Raw genomic sequence first — 6,152 nt, 5'->3', positions numbered from 1 at the left:
CCTACCACCAGTACCCAACACCAAAGTAGCAAACAAAGCAATATTTACACTCTCTATACAATATATGCATATATACAACAGCTACCAAGGCAGGAGGGGCAAAGCCAAGAACAAATTCCAAAAATAGGTAAAACAAGGTCATACAGAAAAGTTATACAAAATTGCAACCACAAGCCAAACTAACAAAACCTTCTCTCTTGTAGGAGGGGCCATTAAATAGTAGGAGCAGTTGTCTTGAAAACCCAGCAAGGAATGGGTTGGAGTCTCAAACGGGGGGAAATCCTGGCAATGAACCAGAAACACATACACTCTCACACACACACATCCATCTTTCTGTAACAACCACTGTTGTGTGGTGAGGTGGGGCATTATTCTATTGATAGTTACCATTAACATTGGGGAAGAATGCTAACATGTATTGGTGCACATGATCTGCTAGGATTGCCAAGTAACTGTTGGTGTTCACAGACTCATGCAGTGGTATTAGTGGTCACACCAGGAAAACGTCCCCCAGACATGTACACTGCTACCACCACTGTGTGTGTGGCCCACAGTTGTCTATTGGAGTCAGTTCTCATGTGTTTGGTGGCATCATACCACACCATCATCCATCCACTTTATCCAGCATTAACCTGAATTCATCTGAGAACACATTTTTCTTTAGTTACAGTACTCACAGGCAAACTGGTGGTGACATTGAAGATGATCCTTGGTTAACATTGGCACATTAACCATGCATGTGCGTGGTCCACTGTCACATGTTGATTGGTCTGTTTCACTCACAGGAGTTGTCAATCCCCTCTGATATCTACAGCCCATGGGGCACCAGTATTATGCCGATGGAAGGCACTCAATATGCTAGAAGTCCATTCTCAGTACAACTTCACTATGGCGGCTTTAGGATATCCCACAAAGTTAGCGGTTTCCGAGATGCTACCACCCTTTGCCCAGTACCATATTAGAGCTTATATGCTTTGCACTTCAAGGAATCAGCTTTAATCCCTGTATTTCAACTGTATTCTAGTTCATTGGTATCTTGGACTCTAACCAACTACGGACTAAAATGTATTCTATGAGTAAATGACAAAGCTGTTTTGTAATTAGCTCTTGATAAGAGTGTCTGCCAACTGCCGTAAATATAAATATAAAATGTAACTGCTTCGTGATCATATAAAAGTATATGGCTTGATTGAATTATTGGTGTCTCCTTCTCCACTCTCCTTATGTAACACTACTGAAAGATGTTTTCAAACAGAATTTTTTTCTTTTTAAACCAGTGTTGTGCATAAATAATGCCAAAAGAATTCTATCCCCTGATTAAAGTAACGCTCAAAGCTGGTCGATCTAGAAGAAAAATATTTTGTGGCTAGGTTCAAGCAACACCCTTGGAATGAACTGTAAAAAAAAGGCAAGGTAGCCTTTCAATAAACCATATTTCAATAAACTAAACAATTTTTCATTCTTTCAAATAAATAAAATACAATCAGGTTCCAAGCATTCTGCTTTATCTGAGTTTAATGTCAAGTGTTGGCCAACAGATGAGTTCTTTGGCATTTTGCCTTCCATTTAACATGACCAATGTGAACTGAAGCATGACGTTGTGTGTGAGAGGCACGTCAGGCGCCTGAGCTGACATGATATAGGTCTATATTTCCACATTTTAACAGTGCATTTTTTTTTAAGTGTATATTACAGGAATGCGCTGACCAAATATATTTTGCAGTTTGCCTTTATTGATAACCTATTGAATGCTCCTCTATGAATATCTCAGTGCCAAAATGAAAAATCTACCCAACAAATGAATATCTGAATAGCAGTGTATTTATGGCCAGCCCTAATAGCTATCTTATTTACACAGATGTTCATTTTATTTTCCTGCCTGTATGCCATTCAATATCCTGAACATTGTTGTTTTTTCATTATGCAGACCAAACCATAAGGCCTAGAGACATAAAACTTGGTCAATGGGTAGAAGTCCCTCCCGTAACTTAGACAAGAAAGATGAGCTTATTCAGCCTTTTGAGTTCTTTGAGTCTATGTTTAGAACTAAGCCTTTACACTTTAGGGTGTGTTACAAACAGGGATTCATCCAGGAAGGGGAGGTAATAAAAACGTGGCCAAGATAAAGATGGACCACTCAAGCCTGCTATGGTGGGGCCCTGTGTGACTCCACCATTACATTTACATTTATGGCATTTAGCAGATGCTCTTATTCAGAAAAATCTAATATATCAGATTAAAGGTGTACATATGCTGACTACTGAGCTGAAATTCAGGTGCCTTATCAGATTGTATGATGTCCAATAATGGCTTTAGTCTAGTAAAATATGTGAATATAACCACACTCATTCCAGTCACAATAAGAAGCATAGTCACGTTTTCTCACATATCAGTTATTGATGTTACCTTTTTTAAAGGAGATACATAGTCAGTGAGCAACAAGATGCATGAAGATTAAACACAGAGGGGCTCTGTGAATGTAGAGCAAATTGTGCACACATAATGTCATTGGAGTGCAGAACAGTCACATTGTAAATACACACCAGAGATCTGTGTGAAATACAAAGTAGAGATCTGTCTGAATCAAGGATAAGTGTTAGGGTTCAAAACAGTGCCCTAGGTAGTGAAATATCATAACGAATAACACTACTATCATAGTGTTTCGGACACGCATCAGGGCTCTTAATTTTGGTCAAAATGTGAGTTTTCCTACTGAATACTTTATTCCTTTCCCAATCTGCACAGACCTCAAACTCCCAATAGCAGTGTCCTAACAAACACAGAACAGGACCTGTCCTTGGGACACTCACTCTGGGTGATCAGGATATGAGTCCACACTAGTAACTTATGTTTCCCTCAGAGAGATGTTTGGTTCCCATGTGATCTTACAGGCACCTGAGCACAATATCCACCTTGTAAAATATACGTCCTGTTACCTATGAAAAAGTAACTTACAAGGTGCAGTTCCTCATTAAATTGAATGCAATCAACAGAATTAATATTTTTCCTTACAATAACATTTTCTTCCTATATCCCCTCCCAATTCACGCTGTTGTGACCTTTCTTCCACAAAACTTCATGTCAGACAGAATAATTATAGATGCCAAAGTGACTGGCCAATGGAGAGTATGGATCAGCTCTTCTGACAGCACTTATATGTTCATTAATCATAATCTCAAATTACAGTATTTGTGTGTTCACTAATCCCAATCTCAAATTATATGTTTGTCTAACCATCATAGTTCAAAGTTCAAAGTTCAAAGAGGTTTTATTGTCATTTCAGCTATATACAAGTACACAACAAAAACGAGACAATGTTCCTCCAGGACCATGGTGCAACACAAAACAACAGTGCAACAGACAACACAAGTCTACACAAGTGCAAACAGTCCAATATAGTGCAAAAATGTCATTAAATAAACAATAATAAATACAGGACAGAACAAATACAAAATGAGTAGACAGTGCAATTATTTAGTCCAGTACACAGTACTGGGAATATGTAAAGTGAGTTGTGCATAGGAGTCAGTGACATGCTACACTGAACATAGCAGTCACCGGTAGCAGCCAGAACAGTTCAGAGTACAGTGCTGGTTTAGTACAGTACTCTAGCAGCAAGTAGGATAATGTGCAAGACTGCAACAGGAGTGCATAGTTTATTTGTGTGAGGTTTGACTTCAGCACTAGTCCGATGCAGAACAATGTGTGAGTGTGTGTATGGATATGTATGTGTGTGTGTGTGTGTGTGTGTGTGTGTGTGTGTGTGTGTGTGTATGTGTGTGTGTGTATAAAAGTGCCCATTTTTGGAATCTGAATTGGAATTGGAGTTAGCCAGAGTTCAGGAGTCTAATGGCTTCTGGGAAAAAGCTGTTGCACAGTCTGGAGGTGCGGGACTGGATGCTGCGGTACCTTCTTCCAGATGGCAAAAGGGTAAACAGTTCATGTGAGGGGTGTGTGGGGTCTTTCACAATGTTGGTGGCTTTCCGGATGCAGCGTGTTATGTAGATGTTCATGATGGAGGGAAGAGAGACCCCAATGATCTTCTCAGCTGTTCTCACTATTGTCTGGAGGGTCTTGCGGTCAAAGACGCTGCAGTTCCCAAACCAGGTAATGATGCAGCTGCTCAGGATGCTCTCTACAGTACCTCTATAGAAGGTAGTGAGGATGGGTGATGGGAGATGAGCTTCCCTCAACTTCCAAAGGAAGTAAAGATGCTGCTGGGCTCTCTTGGTGATGGAACTGGGGTTCAGGGTCCAGGTGAGGTTCTCCGCCAAGGAACTTGATGTTCTTGACGATCTCCACTGAGGAGCCGTTGATAGCAAGTGGGGAGTGATCTCGCCTTGCTCTCCTGAAGTCAACAACCATTTCTTTTGTCTTGTCAACATTCAGATACAGGTTGTTGACCTTACACCAACTCACCAGTTCTTACACCTCTTCTCTGTATGCTGACTCGTTGTCTTTGTTGATGAGACCCACCACGGTTGTGTCATCAGCGAACTTGATGATGTGATTCGAACTCTGCATCAAGGCACAGTCATGAGTCAGCAGTGTGAATAGCAGAGGGCTGAGTACGCTGCCCTGGGGAGCACCAGTACTCAGTGTGGTGGTGTTGGAAGTGCTGCTCCCAATCCGGACTGACTGAGGTCTACCAGTCAAGAAATCCAGGATCCAGTTGCAGAGGGAGGTGTTCAAACCCAGTAAGCTCAACTTTCCAATCCGATGCTGAGGAACAATGGTGTTGAATGCTGAACTGAAGTCTATGAACAGCATTCTTACGTAGGTGCCCTTTTTATCCAGATGTGTGAGTGCCAGATGAAGTGTGGAAGAGATGGCATCATCTGTAGAGCGGTTGGAGCGGTACGCGAACTGCAGGGGGTCCAGAGAAGGGGGAAGCTTGGTCTTGATGTATCTCATGATGAGTCTCCCGAAGCACTTCATGATGATGGATGTGAGTGCGACAGGATGGTAGTCATTGAGACACGACACCATGGGCTTCTTAGGCACAGGGACAATGGTGGTGGTCTTGAAGCATGCTGGGACCACAGCGCAGCTCAGAGATATTGAAGATGTCTGTCAGGACATCTGCAAGCTGGACAGCACATTCTCTGAGCACACGACCCGGGATGTTGTCTGGTCCAGCAGCTTTCCGTGGGTTAACTCCACGCAGAGTACGCCTCACATCAGCCGCAGTCAGGCACAGCACCTGGTCATTTTGCGGAGGGATGGACTTTTCCGCTGCAACGTTGTTCTGTGCTTCAAACCGTGCATAGAAGTCATTCAGTGCACCCTCCCGGTGGCATCACTGTCATAGGAAGGTGATGTTTTCCTGTAGTTAGTAATAGCCTGAATGTGTCTTTGAAGTGTGCACGCTTTGCTTCCCTGATCGCACGTGACAGTTTTGCTCGTTTTTCTGAGAGCCTCTCTGTCACCTGTTCTGAAGGCTGAGTTACGGGTCCTCAGTAGCATGCGCACTTCAACAGTCATCCATGGCTTCTGGTTGGGGCGTGTGGTGATGGTCTTGGAGACAGTAACATCATCAATGCACTTGTGATGTAGCCAGTCACTGATGCTGTATACACTTCCAGGTTAACAGTGCCACCATCAGTAGCAGCCTCCTTGAACGTGATCCAAGTTGTCTGCTCAAAACAGTCCTGAAAAGCAGAGATGGCTCCTGCTGGCCAGGTTCTCACCTGCTTCAGAAGCGGTTTCGAGCGTCTGACGATCGGTCTATATGCAGGAATCAACATTACAGACATGTGATCAGAGTATCCGAGGTGGGGGCGGGGCTCCGCCTGGTACGCACCGGAGATGTTTGTGTAAACGTGATCCAGCATGTTCGCTCCTCTCGTTGCAAAGTTCACATGTTGATGGAATTTAGTCCACATGGGCTGCATATAAGTCAGTATATCACATGAGTTGATAACAAGTGATGATTTTTATTTCATACTCCTTGTGTGTGAGACTACTAAAAACACCAGTTGTTAATGTACTTGACTTGTAATCAGATGGTTGCTAGTTCAAGCCCTACCACTGCCAAGTTGCCACTGCTGGGCCCCTGAGTAAGGCCCTTAACCCTTAATTGCTCAAGTTGTACTCAGTCTTAATTAAAACACTCTCTCTCTCTCTCTCTCTCTCTCTCTCTCTCTCTCTCT

The sequence above is a fragment of the Electrophorus electricus genome, chromosome 18, assembly GCF_041902795.1.
Source record: "Electrophorus electricus isolate QZ-2024a chromosome 18, ASM4190279v1, whole genome shotgun sequence".
Classification (NCBI taxonomy): domain Eukaryota; kingdom Metazoa; phylum Chordata; class Actinopteri; order Gymnotiformes; family Gymnotidae; genus Electrophorus; species Electrophorus electricus.
Note: the sequence above shows the minus strand (reverse complement) of the source record.